The sequence below is a fragment of the Mustela putorius genome, unplaced genomic scaffold (genome assembly GCF_011764305.1).
Source record: "Mustela putorius furo isolate JIRA1106 unplaced genomic scaffold, ASM1176430v1.1 tig00000174_pilon_pilon_pilon, whole genome shotgun sequence".
NCBI lineage: Eukaryota > Metazoa > Chordata > Mammalia > Carnivora > Mustelidae > Mustela > Mustela putorius.
The window spans coordinates 3,721,228-3,742,944 of NW_025421304.1; the positions used below are offsets into that span (position 1 = coordinate 3,721,228).

Below are 21,717 nucleotides of genomic sequence, written 5' to 3' on the forward strand. Positions count from 1 at the left end.
AGAGGAAAACCTGTCTGTGAAGCTCGAGGGGAGATAAACAAAAATAAGTAAAATGTACAGCATTTTTGGTGGTAGCAAATACCAGGGAAAAAATAAAACCAGGGAAAGATAACAGAAAAAGTCCTGGGAGTGATTTGCTCTTTGAACACAGTGGTTTTGATGCCCTGGCACAGAGGTTAAATGAAACCCGGGTGCTGGGGGGCCCTCAGCTGTCAGGAGAAGAACCTCAGAGAGGCCTGAGTGGGAGAGAAGAGAGGCTGGGGCTGGGGGTCGAGCAGAAGAGGGACCTGATCCCGTGGTAGTGGGAGCTGGCTGCAGGGGTGCCATCGAGGAGGCCCCAAGGTGGGGGCAAAGGTGACAGGGCACCGGCCCTGGGTCAGAGTGTCGGAGGTAAGAAGCAGGCAAGTTCTGGGCATAATTTTACACCAGGCCTGGTGAACCCAGGGGCCCAGCAGTTATCGGGAGATGTGCTCTAGACCGGATAGAGCCAGCAGCATTTACTGACAGCTCAAGGGTGACTCCAGGGTTTTTGACTTGCGCTCCCGGCAGGGGGAGTTACTGCAAGGTCAGGTGGGGAAGACTGAGGGAAGAGTCCAGACCCCCTGCGCCTGGGGAAAATGAGGCAGCAGAGGGAAGAACAGAGGAATGGGTGGAGCAAGGTCCACTTCCAGTGAGGGTCACCCATCCGGTGACAGGGACCACTGGATGTCATTGAGAGTGGTTATAAATGGACCATTGCTCTGCTTGACTAAAGGCCGGGATAAAATCATTAAGGGCATTTCTTGGAACCTCATCTTGTAAAGTTTGGCATTTGCTCCGGAGAGTTCATGGAGGGCATTCATCAAGGCCCGAGGGTGGCAGCACCTCAGAGGATGGGATCTGCTTTAGTCCCAGGCAGGCCAACAGTCAGGGGTACCAGCCACCCTTCCCAAGGATGACGCTGGGCTCCACGACTGCAGACGGCTGAGGAACCAGCTCTCGGGTCACGTCTGGGCCACGTCCCTTTCACCCTGGGCCTCTCCTTTGCAGAGAGCTCTCAGGAAGCTAAAGCCAACGGCTTGGGACCTCCAGCAGACCCAGTGGCTCAGGTGGGGGGAGGGTTCAGTGGGCATCCCAGCCAGCCCACACAGGGACCGGCCTGCCCATGCCTGAACCCCGGGCCTTTGTGCTGACCCCGTTTTGCCGGAGGTTTGGCCCCTCCCGGAGAGGATTTCGAGGGTCTAGTGCTGCTCCCAATCCTGGCAGAGGTCGTGGCCCCCGGCAGCTTAGGAGCCCAGCCCAGGGGAGGTGGCGGGCCAGGAAGTACAGGACCCAGGCCCGGCCCAGATACTCTAGGGGCCGTGGATGCATGTGAGACATGCCAGGTTATGCAGGCCCAATCCATCCATGCTTTTTCCTTCTTGGGCTGGGGGGAGCAGCCCCTCAAACTGCCCCTCCAGGTCCCCTCCAAGGGCAGATATTTTTGCACTTTGGGGAGGAGAACTGTGACGCAGGCTTGTCCTGAAGAGCAGGTCCCTTTTCGCTAGGAAGCATTCTGCTGGTTTGCTGTGTTCCTGTTAAAGAACGGAGAGAGACCACCCCTCTGTCCCAAAGAGTTACCATTACCTGAGGCTCCACGGTTCTGCTTCTAGGAGAGCAACCAGTGCAGGAAGACCACTGGGGCTGGGCTCTCGGAGTGGCCTTGCCCTTGCGCATTAGAGGCTGAAGGGCCCCACAGGTTCCATTTTCTGACAACTGCAGTCAGGCCAGTCTGGCCCAGGAGAGGAGGCAGCCCCTGTGTGGGTTGGGACTCTGGGCCGGGGCAGGATCGTAAGACTGGCACTGTTTCTCTTGCTGAACATGCACGGCGTGGGCCTGGGGGTTGTTGGGGTGCAGTGTCCCCAAGGCTAGGGAGCAGATGGGTCTGTCTTCCCCACGCTCAGCTGAGTGTCTGTGCCAGAAACCTAGTGCCCAGCGGCCGCCCTCTTCGATCCTGGCCCAGTTCCCCGATGCTTCCTAAAGTCTTGTTGGCAGGTGATGTCCTTGGGGCTTATACCTGGGCAGGGGTCCAGCCAGCAGGCCTTGGAGGGTTACTTCTGGCTCTCTAGGAGAATCATCCACGGCATTAATACACTTCCGTCTCCGTATTTCATGGCAAGAGACCATCCTTCCTGCCTCACTTTTCTCTGGCCCTTTCTTCAGCTCAGCTGTGACTTGGCCATTTTGGGGAGAGTCTTGGTATCAGACTCCTTGCGTTACCAAGGGTTTGGAGCCCCCCCTCTTCCAACTATGAAGTGACGTGGCAGGAAGTGACAAGGGGGACCCAGAAGACAGGCTCCTCTCCTCATAGTCCATGCACCTCCAGAAATCACTGTCCAGGGTGTCTCCGATGCCAGTGCCCCTTCCACAGTCTCCCCCTCGTGTCGCTGCCTGCTGCCCGGTAGCGGCCGGTGTGGTTGGATTTATTCTGATGGGCTCCATGCACTTAGCGGTGGGGAAAGAGATTTGTCATTTTGCTCTACAGCCTCACACACTCTGTGACCTAAACGGTTGTGACAACGAAGAGTTCAACCACGGTGTAAAATTTCAGTGTTATTTATGACGCCGAGAGGCCCGGCGCCTGCAGTGTCTTCTTAATCCAAGCTAAATCTGGAGCCCCGTCTCCCGGGCCTGCCCATGTGTCTCCAATGGCTCTTAATGACGCTCCTCCAGGCGTCCTGTTTGCTGACAAAAAAAAAAATCCATCTGAAGCTTTTGCATCTCATGTGGCTATTAAAAATTGACGTTTCTTTATTGATGTAACCGGTTCCTGCCAAATACTTGGGGACAAATAAAAGTGGCTGAACTTGGAGACAAGCAGAGAAGCATTTGTTCGTGGAATTGCTGGCCAATTGATGTTGGTACTTAAACAAGCTATCATTTAAAGGAATCTCAAAAGAAAGAACTAGACTGCATTGAGAAGTTAACGTTCAGAGTGGCTGTGCCAGGAGCAGGCGATGCAGCCGTCCTGAGGGTCGGAGGTGGGAGGGCGTTTTCTTCCCCAGCCTCCTGGGGTCACATTCTTGGGATTCAGCTCCCCCCCCCACAACTTGGCTCACTTAGCTTGCCCTGCTGCTCCCCACGCTCTGGCTGCCTCCTCAGGCCTGGTTGCCTTTCTTCTCACATGCCCTGCTTCTCTCTGCCTCGGGATTTCCCACTTGCTCTGTCCTCTGCTGCAGACCCCTTCCTCCAGGGAGGCTTCCAGTGATTCCTGTCCCTGTGGCTGTGCTCTCCCAGCACATGGCTTTTGCCGTGTCCAGCTTCACTCAGGAAATGTCTCTGTGGATTGAGGGCCTTGGTCTGCCTGGCTCACCCCACGATCATAGCACGTCACTTCTGGCGCATAGGAGGCATGTGATGGCGTTGCCAGGCAGACCCAAGGGACAAGCACAGAGATCCAGGTGTGATGGACTGGTCTCTCCGGACAGCTCGCCTTCCTGGGCCTCCCCGAGATGCTGGGCTGGGGGCAGGCAGGCACTCCCGGGAGCACTGGCCCAGTTCCAGCCCGTCGCCCTGCGGAGTAATTACTTCAAAGCAGCAACAAGTGTGGGAGACCGAGGAGGCAGTGTCATTGATTTTCCCATAAAGGCACAATTTGTAGTAAGTGAGAGCCTTCCTGGTAACACCTCAGCCATCTTCACGGATGGCCCCGCAGTGGCGGGGCGGAGAATGAGGAGGGTCTCCGGCAGCCCCCAGCGCCTCCTGGGCCCACAGGAAGGGCGGGGGTCTCCTCAGCCTTGGGCCCACTGGAGCCCTTGATTGTGGAGCAGGAGTGTCCCATCCTGGGCCAGTGGGAGACACAAGAAGGCTTGTGCCAGCCTCCAAGCGAGGCGCCGGGAGCCCATCCCTGCCCCTCCCCCTCAGGGACCCTTCATTCTGCCCTGCGCCTTCTCCCCCACCTCCCTTAGGTCAGAGCAGCACCCGGACACCAAGCCGGGCCAGGAAGCCAGGGGGAGCTCTGGGCTGGTTTAAGCTCAGGCTCTCCTTCTCCTCCCCCAGGTCCATCTGCCTTTCTTCTTTCTCACTGTGTCCGGGAGGCCAGCCCCTCCGTCCACACCCGCCCCACGTTTGCTGAAGGGATAGTTAGGGCTAGGCGCTGGGCTAGGCAGAGCCAGGAGGGGACCACGAGCACCTTCATGTGGGGCTGGTGTCAGAGCCCCAATGGGAGCCACCAAGGCAGTGTGGTATGAGGAGCCTAAGGCAGTCCACTGCCTACAGCCCTTGGAGATGCTGATCCCCAGGATGCTGGGGTCCGCACTTACAGGACGCTATCCAGGCAAAGTATGGTTGGCATCCCCATTTCGTGGGGGCCCGAGAGGCAGGCTTAGGGGCCAGGAACCCTACCACCAGGGCGCGCTGTGCCCAGAGCTAAAGAAAAGGGGGTGGGTTCTGGAGGCCTTTGTCCTTCGGCCAAACCCAGACCCCGGTTGTTCTTTGTTCCGGGCTGTGGCCAGATGGGGGATCGGCGCCCCCGCCTCCGGACCACCTGTCTGTTCTGAGGGGCTCCGGCAGAAGGAAATGACAAGGGAGGGTGACCCAGTGAGTCACCCGCCCTGGGGCCTCAGCTTAGCTTCCAGATTCTGTTTTCCATCACATTAATTGCATTTATTATTCATAAACTTCTAAAACTGGCTTCTGGGCCCTCAATTTTCCAAGCCCCCTGGGCTGTCACAGCTGAGGCTCCTCTGTGTCGGGCTCCCCAGGGGTGCCGTATGGCTTTGAATGGGGATCAGACGCTGGCTTAGCCAAGGGCCCTTTGAATTTGGAAATGAAAACAAAGGATCTTCAGCTTGGTGGCTTTACTGGGACAGTCCTGGGAGGCTGGGCCTTTTCTCTGTGCCTGGAAGTGCCGGATGGACAAGAGGGCTGTCACCTCAAATGCCCGCACTTGGCTGCCCCGAGTGCCAGGCCTCTGTGCCCTGGGGCTCCTGCCCTGTGGGACCCGGTGTTTGTCTTGGCTCCTTCTCTCCACTGTCCTCAGATGTTTTAACTGCCCCGTGTTGGTGCAGCCAGCGACCCCGGCCCCATCTCAGGGCATCGCTGGAAGCAGGGAGGGGGCCTGGGTCTCACTTGTCGCTGGCTGCACTTCCTGGCTCCTTCCTGACCCCATTCCCGAGGCCCAGTTCAGGCGGCCCTGAAGGGCAGGACCTTTCCCAGCTACTTCGGGGCGCCCCCAGCCGGCAGCTTTCTTCCTAGTTGAGCCGGTTTGTGTTTCTCACTCCTTCCGCATTTCTGACCTTTTCATTTCTGCTGAGGGGTCTACTTGCAGAAAGACAGCTACCTCTGAGGGGGCATCAAAAGCCATCTGCTGCTCTCTGTGTCTTCGCTCTGTGTCCTTGAGATGTGTAATCCTGCCCTGGGGCTGAGCCAGGGCCACATACGCCCTGGTCCCACAGGGACTTGCCGAGAAGACTGTTGTGGCCCCGGGCAGCTCCCAGGCCCGGCCAGGCGCTCTGATGTCTCCCGCCCAGTTCATGCCTCTGCTTCCTAAAGGCGTGGGCTTGAAACTCTCTTCCCTGTTAGGCTAAAAAAATAGCAAACATTAAAAGCAGACACTGAATGATCCCTGCAGGACGACTGGCTGAGCGTCCCTGGCCGTTCTTCCAGACAACTGCAGAGACATGTGCCAGAACATTCTGTGCGTGGACCGGGAGTACTCTGAAACTGCGGGAACCCAAAGCCCACTGTAGAGATGGATAATCGGACGGGTACCGTCGAGGGGGAGGGCGAACGGGCTGTTGCTGTGCACGAGAACGCGGACAGACCACTCCTTGCCAGGCAGGCAGCCTCAGGGGAAAGATGTCAGACTCAGGCCTGTGCGGTCTCATCCCGTTTTCCTGGAAGCCCCACAACAGGCAAAACCTTATTGATGGGGGAGCAGAGGGCCGGGGGAGAGACGGGCATGGCATCTGCCCGACGGGAAATGTTCCAGGTCGGGATCCCAGGGATCTTGTCGTGAAACGTCATCAGTCAGGACACCAAAGATGTGTGTCCTTCACCATATGTGTTATAGTTCAGTAAATGGGCTCACCCAAAAAACAAAAAGCAAAGAGCGGACGTGCAAAGCAGAGCTCTTACAGTGACAGTCTGGGCAGGAAGGCTGCAAGTCTGTTTCTTACCGCGAGTGCTCCTTGCTCTTCCCAAATATATAGGCCTCTGGAGAGCGACAGGCTGACATGGTCAAAGGACCATTTTGTGTGCCTTCAGAATTCTTCCGTTGGCCAGTGACAGAAAGAAAATGAAAAGTTAAATGCAATTTAGGGAAGCACCGCCCTGGCTGTCTGTGAAGGCCGGGACCTGCATATCGAGTCGATTAGAAGCAATTATAAAAGGGACCACATTTCTTAATGTTTCTCGTTGGACGGGAAAGTTTTTAAATATGGGGCATTAGTTAATAAAAAGTCCCTAGAAGCCTATTGTAATATATTACCTAATCCTTAACAGTTCAGAGTCAGTGAAATAGGTAAAAAGGGAATGTCGGATTAATATGTAGTTATTAAAATTGCCTTATAAATGAGTCAAGTCCCCCGGAGGTACCAAAGGGGCGACAGTCTCGGGGCCTCGGTGTGCCCTGTGTTTGTTCGGCGGGAATGCCCCCAACGCAGGGAGCGGAGAGCTCTGGCTCTGAGTTCAAGGACAAAACACCTGCTCGCACTGCAAGAGGTAAGAACTGGCAACCAGACTACGAAAATCTCACAAAGCCCTCTCGTTCCCTAGTTACTGAAGTTTCTGGGCTGCCTGGCTCTTTGGGGCAGGTAGCCGGTTCCCACGGGTTGGAAGTGTTTGTGTGGCTCCCAGGGACCGCCCCCCCCCAGTAGTCCCAGAACGAGGTGGGTAGAAACAACTCCCTTAAAATGTTGGCCCCCCAGCACACCGCACCGCAGGGGCTGGGGGGCTGACACCACGCATGGGGCACAGCTCTGCAGGCCAGTATGGGGGTGGGGGGGTGGCATTGGAAGATGTGTGCCCAGGCCAGTGTCTCCAGGAGGTCATGCATGGGGGGAATTTTCCCTAGGGGATCTGGAAGCTGCGATTGGTAGGCCCCTCCAATTGGAGCTGTTTGCTGAATCCGAGTTCTTTCCCCGGCATTTGGCGAATGTCATATCAGATACATTCTAGGTGACTTACCCTGTATGGATGAGCTGAATCTGTTTACAGTGGCAGGCTCACTTCTGCGGAGCAGCATGGTCGCCCTGGACAGAGACACTTCCTTCTGTTCCCAAGGGAGACAGAAAGATCCCCAGAAGGGGATCTGCTTAATTCCGTCCTTGCAAGCTGCCTGTTTGGTCCCATCCTGTCTCTTGCTCCCTCCACTCCAGTGGGAGCCCTGAGGGGGCTCCAGTGTTTCCCTGAGGGGCGGGCGGCCCACTGAGGGCAGCACTGACCACATTGTGGGCAGACAGAGGAAGCAGGAAGGGCTGTTCTCCAACTAGGCTCTGACAACCCCCACTCCCGCTGCAAGAGAGCTATCTCTTTGTGCAGACAGGGGGTTTGCCACAAAATCTTAGTCCAGAGAAGGAAGTTAAGTGGGCTTTGGAAGCAGGGCTGAGCAGATATTCTCGTGGCTTGGATTCTCCATACCCCAAACCAGAGAGCTTTGCCTACTGAGTTTCTGAACTGCAGTCCCCAAAGCCAAGCCAAAGTTTTCTCAAGTTGCTGTGTGCAGGTGGCAGGCGGTGTGCACTTGCGACCCCTTGTGGCAGCTTCGGGGAGTGGTCCTGGATCCTGGCTGTGTGGGTTGGGTCCCTTGGGCCCAGCACATCCTGAGAGGCCTGGGGAGGGAGAGGGGCAGTGAGTGGGGCAAGACTGGTACAGGGCAGCTGGTCTTCAACAAGGAGATTTCATTTCTTCCAAAAAATATTTTCAAAATGAAACAGCTTTTTTTCTGGTAAAAAGGTATCACATATCCCAATAGGAAATTCAGTCAGTACAGAACCTTATAAGTAAGGTATGAAAAAAAACCTGTGATAGAGTTGTGGCTTTAGCAGACGTGCTTCTGGGTCTCTCCAGGGGGACAAACGGACAGACTTTGATCTGCTGGGACCACACTGTTCCTCCTCCTGTGTCAAGGAGATATCTCTTCCTTCTCTGAGCCCAGGCACACGGCACATGTGGGGCCCCGCCCGATCCGCTCATACCAGTCTTCCCCTGGGAATGGCCCTGTGGCTTTGGACTTCCCAGCCTGAACAACACTGCAGCGATCAACCTCATCTCTCTCTCTCTCTCAAGTGTTTAACTTTCCATCTCTTTGGGGTAAATTCCCACAACTGGAATTGCTGGGGGAAATTTTGATGCACAAAGCCAACCTGTCCTCCAGAACTTACACTCCCTTATACCTGCCAGGACATTAATGTCCGGTGAGTACATACTATGTGCTTCCTAGAAATTTTCTCATTTAATACCATGAGGTGTGACGAGTAGCACCGTCTTGCACTTTATAGGACACATAGAGGCTTTAAGTATCTGGTCCATGATCCTACAGCAGACAGATGGGTCTTGGTGGAGCCAGGCAGCCTCGAGAACCCGTACTGTCTGCCACTGAGCTGAGCGTACACACATATGTGTACACACACACACACACACACCCATGAATACCTGTACCCACTCGGTCCCCAGAGTCAACTGTGTTCCTTTTATCACTTTTCATCTCTACCAACTAATAAGGGGAAAGTAATACTGACCTTTGTTTGCACTTCTTTGGTTACTGGGAGGTGAAGCTTCTCTTGCAGGTGCTTCTCTCCCATTTGTCTTTGTGGCTTGTCTGTCCTTGGCACAAGCTGCTGTTGGGACATTCGGGGTACTGCTTACTGGTCTCCGAGAGCATGTCACATTAGGGCCTTTCATGTTACCCTTCTACTTGTCAAAATATTTTTTCCCAGTGTGATGCACCGTTTAAACATCGATTGTCAAATTTCCCCTTTCCTGTGCAGCTGATGCCTTTTACATCCCCACATCAGCCTCCTCTTCTGCCTCGATACAATTCAGCTGCTCACGTCTGTCTTCTAGCTTTATGGTTTTACGATTTTCTTTAAAAAAACTTTCTGTGCAGTTACAACATATTTCCACACTGGTATGGACGGTGTGACAAATCCGTGCATCCCCATGTTTATTTTACATGTAACTCTTTGGTCTTCCTAAAATGCATTTAAGAGTGATGAGTAATTGGGGCGCCTGGGTGGCTCAGTGGGTTAAGCCTCTGCCTTCAGCTCAGGTCATGATCTCAGGGTCCTGGGATCGAGCCCTGCATTGGGCTCTCTGCTCATCAGGGAGTCTGCTTCCCCTTCTCTCTCTCTGCCTGCCTCTCTGCCTACTTGTGATCTCTGTCTGTCAAATAAGTAAATAGAATCTTTAAAAAAAAAAAAAAAAGAGTGATGAGTAAGCAAGGATGTCAGGCATTTTTACCCCCTGTGAAATGGCCCATTAGCCCACCATCTTGGAATGATGTCTTTACCTCCCTGACCTAAAAATTCCACCTTTACCATATTCTAAATTCCTATGTGTGTTCGTCGACATAGCATAGCCTTTGCTGCACTAACAACAAAAACGCAGATCTCACTGGCCGGGCACAGTGAGTGTTTATTCCTGGCTCACATCGCAGTCTGAGGCAGACCCTGGGACTGTCCTCCCCCAGGGTCAAAGTTGCTTCTGTTCCCTGACTCTTCTGCCCTCCCATTGAGAGGGGAGAGAGAAAGCGTGGCAAGCTTATACCCACTCCTAAAAGCCTTGCCTGGAAGTGGCCCACGTCACTCCCACTCATGCTCCCTTTGGCGAGAACCGGATCCCATGGTCCCTCGGACTACAGGGAGACAGGCGAGCACATGGCCAGGTCTCCGCCCAGGCGCCTCTGGAGCAGCTGGGGTTTAAGGCCCCCTGTTTTGGGACGGGCACATGTGCACGTGTTCTGTTTGGACCATCGGGCATGTTCCGCCAACCGTCCGTGCCATCCGTTACCCTTTCCTCAGATGTTTACTGAGGACCTACTGCGTGCTCGTCCCTGTACCCAGCCTTGGCCGTAGGGTGCCTTGGGCCTGTATCTATGACTTCCCTTCGAGGCCGGTAGGAAAAAGGGGCACAGCCACATGCAAGAGGTGAAAGCCATGAAGGGCGGGTGTGTCTGTGGGGTCGGGGGAGGGAGGAGAGAGGAGAGGGCTCACCTGGGAAGGGCTTTAGATGGTGAGAGAGGGGAGGGGCCCCTGACGGCCTCCTCCAGCCACCACCTCTGGGGCCGGCAGGTGGGCCATGAGGGGGCCTGGCTAGCCGGGCAGCGAGGTGGGCTCGAGGGAGCGGGGCGGAGGGGCGGCAGCGGTCCTGGTGCGAGGGTCATGTGCTGGCAGCGGGGGCGGGGCTGGGGCTGGGGACGGAGGGCGAAACAGTGCTCCAGGCCCACCAGCCAGTATGGACGCTCCCTGGAGAGGAAGCAGAAAGCTCCACTTCACAGCCTGACTCTCTCTGCTCCCTCCTCCAAGTCCGCATGGCGTTCTGTAAGCTTGCTGAAGTTGGGTGGGCGATTTGGTTGTTTGTGTGGGTCATACTGGTGAAGACGGTTCGCAGGGTGTGCAGGGAGGAGATGGAGCAGCCACGGGACCTTCCTGGCCTCATGGCCGGACAAGAGGAGGGGACACGCAGACCCTTAGCACATAGCTGGTGCTTTGGCCTTGGAGCATGACTTTTCCTGGCCAGGAGCCGGGAGAGTGCCTCCAGACCAGGCAATTCACTAGAAATAGATGCCATCTGCCAGGAGGAAGACAGAGCGTTCCAGAGAACCTTCTCTATACAGCTCTCTGAAACAGGACTTCACACACGGAGCAGTTCCTGCTGGCTGTCTGCTGGCTTCGGTTGGCGGTAGTACCAGAAAGAGAGAATATTTAACTTCGCATCAATAGGCAAAGAATAATTAAAGTATAATTAAAAGCATGAATTCTTCTAATTATTGGCTTTATATAATGTGTATTTAAAAACAAGACATCTGTTAAGACTTTCTTTTGAATCTATCCAGAAACCAAGAGAGGGTAGCATTTTAATTAAAAATGGATTATTTAAAAAACCGTTTAATCACCCTGTCATCATAGGACTTAGACCTTATTAATTTGCTATTGATAAATACGTTTAAGTTACCAAAATTCTTTAATTCATGGAGGTTGGAGGATACTTTTAGGGACCTGCCCTCTATCTGCAGGAAGCCAGCAGGAGAAAGGTTCTGAGTACAAGAGCAAGTTCTTAAATCTCCTCACCTGTTCCCTGCGGACCCAGCATGGTCATCCTGTAGCATGTTGGGGACAGGTGAGGAGCTAACCCTGTGGGATGAGCCGGTGCTGAGGCCCTGGGGGCCTGGCGAGAGGAGCCCACTGCCCCGTTGGAGAGCGTCCCCCACTGGTGGTGCCTCCTCTCTTAAGGGCTGATCTTTCTACAGGAGCAGCCTGGGTGCTCTCCCCATTCATCATCTTAAGTGGATAAAGACTTTCAAAGTGATAAATAGCACTGCTGTCGCTCGTCCAGCCAAGTGTGTCTCAACTAACGTTTGGAGTTGTGAGCCGGACGCAAAGGCTTGTTAGGAGAGGGTCCCAGGCGGCGTGCACTGAGTAGCCAGGATGCTGCTGGGAAATGCGAGCGGGTGCAGGGCAGAGAGGGCCGTTGCCACCAAGAGCCCACCCAGGCCTGCCAGACGGTGTCTGGGCCTCCTTCCATTGACAGTTTGCCTTCGACCTGGGCTTTGTGTCTCCCCAGAGCTCAGGAGAATATTCTCAAAGAGGACACACTGTGTCTTAGGTTCCTGGGGTACCACTCACCTGGTGAGGCAGCCATGGTTCCCCCTTCTTGCAGGTGGCCGGGATCCCGGGCTGCAGCGACACCGCTCTCCTGGGTCCTCTAGCCTAGAGGTGGCCCCAGGTACCCTGATACCCCAGGGGACGAGTTCCCTGTATTTCGTGTACTGAGCCTAGAACACCTAGAATGTTTTGCATGTGTGCTTCTGAACCTGGCTGGTGTCGAGAACCTTGAGCAGAGTACTGTGGGAAGGAAAAATGGGACCCAGGAGGCAACTCAGTCCAAAGAGGAGAGCCCCAGAGGCCTGACTAGAGCTGGAGCTGGGCTGCGATGAGCCAGCTGACGCTTTGGACCTGCTGCTTTAGAGAGGCATTGACATAAAACAGTGCTTTCCAGAGAACGTTCTATCTGAGAGGGCAGATTTGTGACATACTTTAAGATAATGAGGCTGACAGAGAAATTTGATGTTTGGGAATAAGGTAGTAGTGGGCTCTGTAGAAATAAGCCAGACACCCTGGAGGGGTTCAGAAAGCACAGCCCTCTCTTCCTGTAGAGAGGTGTCCCGGCCGCGCCAAGTGGAAGCCGGGACCTTAGGCTCTGCGGGATTTGTGTATAGGAAGCACCTTTATGGGGAAGGATTCCAGGGGTTGCTTCTTCCATGGGCGGTGGCAGGAATTTGTGGAGTGGGGCCTCGTGGCCATTTGGTGGCTCCAAGGACACCGCATGCGGGGCGTGGTGGCCACCAGACACCCGTGGTGCTGTCTAACCGTGGAGCCACGTGGGCATTTGTGAGGATCCTTGCCCTGAGCAGGCCCTGTGTAATGACCTGGCTTTATGACGGGCCATTAAACAAAGGATGACGGAAACGTTGCCAAGTAAGGCTCCAGCCAGGATTCAGGCTGAAGGGAAGGCTTGCGTGTCTTCACTCAGTGGCAGAGCCGAGGGGCATGGTAAGAACTTGGCATCTGCTTGTCCGAGGCCCTTAGCAGCCGGATTTGCCAGAGGTGGCATCGTCCCCCGAGACCCCCCAGCATTCCAGGTGCTAAGAACAGAGGGGACCCATTTGGCATTTGCCCTGAGGGTCCACACGGGCTGGGTATCTGAGGCCCCTAGGCTGGGGACAGGAGCAAGGGAGGGGGGTACAGGAGAGAATCCGGGTTCTGTTAAGAGTCCCTCCCACCAGCTGTGTTCCGAGGACAGGCAGGTGCTCTCTGGGAGCAGGGACCTTCTGGACCAAGGAACTCCCGCCCGGAGCTAAAAACGGGTTTTTCTGCAGAAAAGCCTTGTTAAAGCAGGATCCCCCAGCATCAGTCACGTGACACCCCCACACCATCTGCCAAGTCCTTGTCCCACTTGCAGTATTGTTTGCTTAATGGTTTATTATTTTTTTTCTTTACGTGTCCTTTAAAAGAAAGCTTTATATCCCTGTCATGAGTGAAACTCAGTATGATCTGCCGTAGGTGGAGTGGAACACTTTAAACACCTGACGCGTAGAACGTGTGTGCCGGTGGACCCCGTGATGCCATCGCATGGACTTCTGTTGTGCTTGGGGAGATTCTAGCTGTTGCTCTTCCAGGAGGCTCCCCATGTATGGGCATCCTCCCTGTGCACCTTCCTGGGGAGGGGAGGCAGGGGTGCAGTCATCCTTGGGAGGGAAGTAGCTTCTGGACTGTGTCAAGCAAGAACTAGCTCCCTCCGTCCCTTCCTCATTATACATTGCTGCTCCACGGGTGATTCTTTGGGTGGCCCGGAGCATTGTTTTAAAGGGGTGGGGGGGCACGATGGTTTTGCTTTGGAGCCAAGAAGGCTGTGATTGCTGATGTCGGCCAGGGTTGGTGCAGTCGGGTCAGATGCGAGCAGGTGTTGATCCTGGCTGAAGGTACATTGGGCGCAGCTCTCCCCGGGCCTCCCAAACCTGCGGCCCTCCCACTCGTTCAAGAGCGTCAGCCCCAAAGGGGTCTAGATTTTTTCTAGAATGTTCACCAGAGCTGCGTGCTGCAGGCTTCAGGTTTTGTCTTCCTGTATATCGTCATCCAGGTGCCGGTCAGTCCTGCCTTTCTTGACTGCAGCTCCTGCCCCCACCGCCCTGCCCTTTTTTCAAGGAATCGGCAAAGATGGTCCTACAGGGGTCAGAACGGGCCAGCTCCTTGCTACCCAGATGATGGTCAACACCACTGGCTAGTGTCCTTCCTGTATAAATCCTTTAGGGATGAATAAGGTAAAGATAAGAACATTCATTTTTCTAAAAAAAAAAAAAAATACAGGCCACTCAGAAAGGAAGAAACAGGAGGACATAAGCATGTAAACAGGCCAGTTAATCAATGAAACAACAAAATACTTTTTTGTTTTGCCTGCCAGATTCGCAGCTCAGTGGGCAGCGTGTTTCTGTGGTGCACCGCCCAGGACCCTGAAAATCCTCGTGAACTTGTTCGGGGTCTGTCGGGCAGAACGGGCCCTGAGACTCAAAATGTGCCCGAGTAATTCTCCTTCTAGGAATTTAGTCCAGAGGCAGGGAAAGGCATATGGCCACGGGTGTCCATCGTAACACGGAGATGGAGACAACCTAGATACCCAGCAGCGTGAAATTGGGGAAGTAAATTACAGGGTGTGGTGCCGCCCACACAACCGTGTACTGTGCAATCACTCGACAGAAATGTATGGGGAGGCGTCAGTGTGCCAGGCACAATTCTGGGCTCTGGGGACACTTGAGTGAGCAGTAGAGACAAGACTCCAGCCTAATGGAAGTGAGAAAGGTTGGGTGGATGGATGGATGCCTGGATGGATGGATGGATGGATGGGAGTCGTACGGTGAGGGCAACGGGCGAGGGAGTCCTTCATCCAGGGAACTGGGGACAGGCGTCCCTGAGAAGGGGACATGGGGACAGTCCTCAAGGGGAGAGCAAGCCATGGATCTCTGGGACAGACATTCCAGGCAGAGAGAATGAGGCTCCTCTGATGGCCCTGCGCTGGGAGCTTGCCTGGCGGCCCCAAGAGCAACAGTGGGGAGGCGAACGGAGAAGATGAGAGGAGATGGGGAAATGAGAGGGAGCGGGCTGCTCCCAGCAAGTCAGGACTCTGTGGTCCTCCTTAGATTATCATCAAGGGAGCCCCCCACAGGGGATGAGGTCAGAAGCTGGGAGATCGGCTCCATCCCTGTCACCATCACCCTGCGAGAGAAGAAGGTGGCCTGCACCAGCGTCAGCGGCGAGCAGTGGTCAGATTCTGGACAGAGTGACCCCGAAAAATAAGTACAGTACAGATACGTATCTATGAGCAAGGGAACATGGTGTCGCTTTCGCAAGACCCTTCCCTGACATGTCTCCCAGGGCTGGCGGCAGGGCGGGCACCTTTTGAGCTCAGTTGGGCCCCACGCATTGGTGTGAAGCAGGATGAGCGTCCGGGGCAACCCCATTCATGAGAGCCGCAGTCTGGAAACCTCCAGGATGTTCAGCAGCAGCATGAGCGGAGCAGGTTGGACACTACCGACAAGAAGAAGGAGCAGTGACAGCCACCTGCCACCGGGGCGGGTCTCGCAGGCGTCAAGGGCAGCGGCAGGAGAAACTGCACAGAGAAGCCTTGACATAAAGATCCTGGGGAGGCAGGAGTCCAGAGTAGTGTTGAAGTCAGGTGCCCGAGGGAGGGAGGGAGGCTGGGCTGGGCAGGGCCCCCGCGTGCTGGGTCCCTGTGCTGGGCCCCTGCGATCGCAGTCCTCTTCCGTGTGCACGTCAGACTTCAGTCAAAAAGTGGCTTCAAGGAAGGTTTCGTTATTTTAATATACAGCTCATTATTATTTTTAGAAATCTGTGTTTATGCCTCTAAAAAAAAAAAGTGCCTGGAAGGATGTTCAATGACATACTTGACTAGAGGTTCTCTCTGGGGGATAAGATGATGGGTGAGGGTTTTTTTTCCCCCCTTTGTGTAGAGAGTTTCTAAAATCTTCTCTATATATTTGTGATTTGCATTTATTAGCAGTCTGATGCGGCAAGGGCTTTCTCCCGTCGCGGATACCAAAGAACTCGGAAATCCAGCCTAATCAAGCATGTCAAGAATAAAGAGGAATATTTGTTAATTGAATGTCATGTTATGTCCTCAGTTATGCTTAATACAAGATAGGCGATTTAGAATTCCCAATTATCCAATTAAAATGCTAATTAGCTCATACCTTGATAGCTGCTGGTCGTGGGGAGCGAGGGAGTGGCTTCTCTCCAGTGCTCCTCGCCTTCCTGCCGTGACCCTGTCTCTGAGGCTGCTCTTGCTGGGCCTTTTTCTCACAAAGGAGGAGAATCACTCCTTCCCCTAAAGGACTGTTGGTAACACCAGAGGCTGCCGGGGGCCATTCGGTTTCTCTTAATGGTGGGGCCTTGTGGGAGGTCCCGGGCGAGAAGGTGTTGTTGTCCCTAGTCCGGGACTCAGGTGGGGCAGTGGGAGGGAACTTGGGGTTCGGGGCCTCAGGCAGAAGGAGCTCCTGCTGGTGGAGACAGCCACAGAGCCACTGCATATGGTCTGTGTCCCTGCGGGTGCCAAGTGTTGTAGGCTGTGCCGTGAGCTGTGGTTTTATTAGCACTGCATGTCTGGGTTTAGTCCAGCTCGGTCCCTTCTTGGTGACAAACTCTGTGAATGTTACTTGCTCTGTTCCAACACCCTGGAGCCTCAGTCGTGGCTCCCTAGTGTGCTCTGTGTCTTTCCTCAAGGGAGGGCCCAGGGAAGGGGAGGGACAGGCAGCCTCCCAGTTCACCCCCATCCAGTCCTGAACCTGCCGTTCAAGAGGCCCATGGAGAACTCGGTTACAGGAGCTGCGGCTCTCCCGGGAATTTGGGCAGAGCCCGGCCACGGTGGATGGCCCGTGATGACCAGAGCGGGATGGGGACTGTCCTCCCCCATGGGTGCTTTCTGATGAGCCCAGAAGAAGTGAGCGAAACAGTATCCACCCTTCCCTGGAAATTCAAAAAAATACTGTGGTCTATGCTTCTGGTTCCCTGGAAAAGCTGTTCTCCTGCTGTTCCCCAACAGAGACCCCTCCTCGGGGTCTAGATCCGAGTCCTCTCTTGCTGCTGCCTACCTGTTGGGGAAAGCAGGAAAACAGAAACACACTCCGCTCGCCTCAAGGTGAATCCCAGGGCTCTTGTTTTTGGGACTGTGGTTTTCTTACTGTCAAGAATTTTCTTTTAGTACGTCCTCAGGTCTCCAAAAGGCCCGTCACATTCACTCCGTAGTCGTCGTTTATCCCCCCAACATAAGGGTAGTCGATTAAACAGAGTAAATGTGAATCCAGAGTACACCAGTGCTGTGATAGCCCCAGGACAGCACGAGACACGCCCACGCCCTCCTTTCTCACCCCTTGAGGCCCTGGCACTTCCCTGAGGAGGCGAGACTTCCGGAGGCATGAGCAGAACAGAGGCAGCTGGATGCCCCGTGTCAGAGGACGCCCGTGTGCGTGTCTGTCCTGGGGACGCATCGTGTGGGCACAGGGGTCTGGGCCATGGGGGGATTCTGTTTGGCTTTAAAGGACAAGAGACTCTGTGTGTAAGCCCGGCCTCCCTCAAGGGGTCCTTGCTGTGTGCAGTCCCTTTGAAGCCCCTGAACTTGGACAGCGGTGACAGCCAATGTGTCCTGGAAGACACCGTTACAACCTCCGTGTGTCTCATCATGTAAGCGATACAGCAGCTCTGTGGGAGGTGCTGTTACTCCATCTTACAGATGAGGAAACTGAGGCATAGACGGGCCATACAGCTGGTACATGGCAGAGCTAGGATCTGGCTTCGGTATCAGTACTGAGCGGGGCCCCATGAGGCTCGGCATGTGGCCCAGAGCAAGGACGATGGGACACGCGCCAGGTGGAGAAGCCATGTGTGGGGAGCAGCCTGCCCATCTGCCCTTCCACGCTCCTGTTCCCGGCTCGGCCTCCCGGGATCTGCCCGGGTTTGGGTGGTGGGGGGTGATGCAGCCCCGGCTCACCTCCCCCGCTGGCCCGGCTGCCGGCCCTCACACTTATGCTGATGGCTCGCTGACACCGGCTGCCCCGGGCAGCCCTTCTGCCATCATCTTGGGCAGCTAATGCATTTTTATAGGACCGCGGTTATCTGCTCATCAGGCGATAAACCTCAGAGGGCAGGAGCTGGGCTGTGAGCCCAGGAAAGCTCCGTGGACTGGATGTGCGGGCCCCGGGGGAGGCCCGCAGTGCTGTCCCCGGAGACCCCGCTCCTGCAGATCGGGGCCGCGGCATCTGCTCTCCCTGCCCCATCCGTCATCTCCAGGCACTGACAAATGGGCCTGCCCCTCTGTCGCGGGGGTCGCTCCATCCACGTCGTTATTCACAGCACAGACTCGCCCAGGTTCCTGAAAGGTTCTCGTTGATGCCTGGGAGACAAAGCATTTTCCACTCGTGTCCTGCTTGGGAGAAATTTATGGGCAAGGAGAGTAAATTGATAGAGGCACGGCCGTGCCCGGGGGGACCTTCAGGGACCACACTGTGGCCGGTGTGCGTGAGACCCCTGCTCGCCTCTGCACGTCAGGAAGCCACCCCCCTGCTGCCAGGCCATGTGCCTGCTGCCCAGCCATGTGCTCCCCACCCCATGCCCCACGCAGGCGAGCAGGAGGGAGTGGGGCGGGTCGGCCCCGCAGGACACGGGCACACGCACACCGGAGGGAGTCACAGATGGAAAGAGCAGGTGGAAGTGATCTCTGGGCTGCGGGCCCTGCTGCCTGGCTTCCTGCCCCCCCTCTGCTCGTGGATACACTGGTCACCTCCAGAAGTTCTGCTGTGTTGTGTTTTCATGCTCTGTGGTTAGGTGTCAGTTAGTTCGTAGGTACATATAGTGCCCGACAGTTCTGTTTTCAGAAGTCCTTGGGGGGCTCAGCCTGGTGCTGGCTGTGTCTGACAACCTGTGGACTAATGTTCATCTTCAGGGTGTGGCGGTGTATATATACACCCGTGTGTGTGTCTGTGTACCTAAGCGTGCACATAGACCCTGGCTGACCCAGGCTGAGGCTGTGGCTGCCCAGTTGGCTTTGTGTCACTCCTACTGGGGACACCATTCAGCAACATAACTTCTGCTAATTTCTTGATGTACGAGTTTCCAAACCATGCAGGTGGTTCACGCTGGACCCTGAACCCCCCCGGAGGGCAGACCCACACTAGCAGCTCTGAGGGAGGTCCGGTATTTTATTTTTTCCCTAGAGCCCAGGCAGGCTTTCCCATGGCCTGTTACGACGCTGGTGAAATTTCTCCACATCTTGCCCTTCTGCTGAGGATGCATCCCAGCCCAGACATGTGGGGATGGGGTCTCTGTTCTCTTCTGTTACTTCTTCTCATGCCCCTGAGGCCTCATCCCTGTCCCCACATGGCAGCAAAAGCCAAGGCCTCCAGTTTCCCAAGCCTGGCTGCTCTCTCTTCCTTCCTGTCCCAGGAGCACGGTCCTGCGTGTACTATCTTTCACGGAGCCCTTCTGAGTGTGGGAGGTGGGGCGGTTCGGTTCCAGTTTTCAGCTGACTCTGCCATGGTCTCCCTGTGGCTCCCCAGGGATAGATGGGTAGCTTCCAGCCAAATCGGGCTGTAGACTTGTGTCTGTCAGGAGTGAGTCCCCTCTGATCACGGGCCACTTGATTCTCATCTGGTCCACAGTTTGTCGTATTTTCCGTAAAGTTCCAGAGGGATCTTTACGAACCGCCCTCCTGTCGCCGCCTTGGTCTGTGAGCCGTGTAGCGAGAACAGGTGCAGCTCTGACCGAGTCCCAGCCAGGCCCCACAGGAGCTCCACGTCACCCCTGTGCCCCCAGTGTGCAGCGTGGAAGCACCCTTGCCGCTGGTGGGACTAGCATCTTTCCACGGCCCCCTTGACCATTGCCTGTGTCTGCAGGCCAGGCTCGAGAGCCCAGAGAGAAGGCCCTCGAAGGCGTGTGAGCAGAAAACAGGGGGCCTGTTGCATTCACCTGTCACTGCCATCAAGGCCCCAGCTGGTCCTCACATTGCGTCAGAAAAGTTCATTTAAACCAAAATTAGGTGCCCAAGTCCAATTTTGAAGAACCTCAAGTCATTTTCAGCTCGAGTGACTTTTCAGCTTCTGGTGTTTCTCGTCTTCCTGTGGCTAGAAGCTGCCCCAGGGCCGGGCTGCAATCCGCAGGTGAAAACGGGGTCAGCCTCTGCTCAGCTGAGCGCTTCTGTAAGCTATGCCGTTTACCCTAAAGTGCTTTTTTCTTAAGTGGAAGCCAGAGCGTGTCGTGAAGGCTGTTTCTCCTGAGCAGAGGACACGGCAGGGAAACGCAGGCCACTGAGACTGGCTGCGGGGGAGTGAAGCCGCCCACGCTCCCCACGTCGTCAGGCCGCTGCAGAATGTTCCCGCTTATTCATCTGCGCGCGCAGGCAGCCCAGCTGTCCCTTGGCCTGGCCTTCCTGGCTGTTCCCACAGCCTGCCGTTGTCTGCCTGTCCCCACCCCAGGAGAGGCCCACTGTCCCCAGTCCCTGGAGATCCATGCAGTCCCCGAGATCTGCTTCTATCCCCACAGGGTTGGGTCTTCCTTATAAGGGAGCACTTCGGCTCCGTGGCACGTCAGGCGTCCTCCCCTCACTGTGGGCTCGCTGTGCGAGGGTCCCCATGTCTGAGGCCCCGGTGTCTAGTCTGGGAGCAAAGGCTGCCTATGGGGCAGGGCCCTGGGAATGCTGGCCCCGGGAAGGTACGGACTGGGCTGTAGCCGCACACAGGGCTGTGGCTTGGTCCACGGTCTCCGGGCCAGAGGTGGAAGTTGGTGGCCACCCCCGGTGTGCCCTTGCTGTGAATACAGGGCACTGATAAGGGGCCAGTGTGTGCCCTTCCTTGCCCCCGTGGCAGTTCCTGAAATCCTTTCTGTTGAGGAAATCGTTCACTCACAGATACACAATTATCCTGGGAGGCTTGGGAAGCAAGTCTGGAAGCCGACTGAACGTAGCAGAACCGTTCCTGCATGACAACTACTTAATACCCAATCATAACAATTACACGTAATTGGTGTTTACAGTGTCTGGAAGATTAGACTCCTCTATATAGACGTTCCCGAAACCAGCCTCGAGCGTGCAGGGGAGGATGGCCGCACAGCATGCCCACAGGCGGCCTTGGTGTTCTGAGGACGGGAGCAGCAGTACAGCCCTGTGCTTGGGCCCCTGCCCTGGTGTTCTGTGGGTGGACCTGCTTCTCAGCCAGGGATCCTGGGGTGCTGGGCCTGAGATGCCTAGGCATCAGGGAGGGGGTGAGGCCTGGAGAGGCTGAGCTCTTTGAGTACAGAGCCCCCAGGTCCTGGAGCTTATGGGGGGTCAGGAGGATGGGCAGGGCCACAGCCTCCCCAGAGCTCTTGGTAGCATGGCCCCCCAAGGGTTCAGCACTGCTGAGGTGGTGTTCGTGAGGCTGGTCTGGTCCATCAGCCCCTGTAGTCATCTGCAGGATCTGCCCCAGGAAGGCATGGGGCAGGACCTAGGCCTTTGCCCAGGGTGGCTCACCCTCTGACCTTGGCTCTGTCCTGGGTCTGCTGATATCCTATGCAGCTGGAGGCCTCCCCAGGCTCTGGCTCTGGGCTCAGCCTGGGAGCTGGCGACCCCCCTCTAGGATCTCATCTTTGCCTCCCCTGCCCAGAGAGGGGGAGCTTGTCCAGGGGGCCATTTGCTGCTTCACGTGAGGAAGGAGAAGAAGGGCCTGTCCTCAGACTCTGCCTCTCTCTCCCTGTCTGGACCCCTCTGCCCTGCTTTGTCTCCGTGAGGGCCTGCGCCTTGACCCTGTCCTCCAGACCAGTGCCCAGCGGCTCTGCTCTCCTTTCCCCGGAGCCCCTCCCCAGGGTCAGGCCCAGGGCCATCTGAGGCTAGCTTGGAGCCAGGAGAACCCCTGGCCGAGCAAGGCCTGGGCCAAGGGCTTGCAGGGGGCGGGGGGCGCGTGTGCTCTGGCAGCTCCGTCCTGACATCCCTCCTTCCCTCGCA

The 21,717-nt window shown here is 55.8% G+C and overlaps 1 protein-coding gene and 1 long non-coding RNA gene across 2 annotated transcripts in view; both read left to right on the top strand.

Moving 5' to 3' along the window:
* PEPD (peptidase D) overlaps positions 1-21,717 on the top strand; it is a 108,663-nt gene that overhangs the window by 64,221 nt on the left and 22,725 nt on the right. The window lies entirely within an intron of this gene.
* LOC123390959 lies at positions 9,342-21,717 on the top strand. Its single transcript, XR_006605558.1, has 2 exons — positions 9,342-13,369; positions 13,819-21,717. It is a non-coding gene; the product is annotated as an uncharacterized LOC123390959 (long non-coding RNA).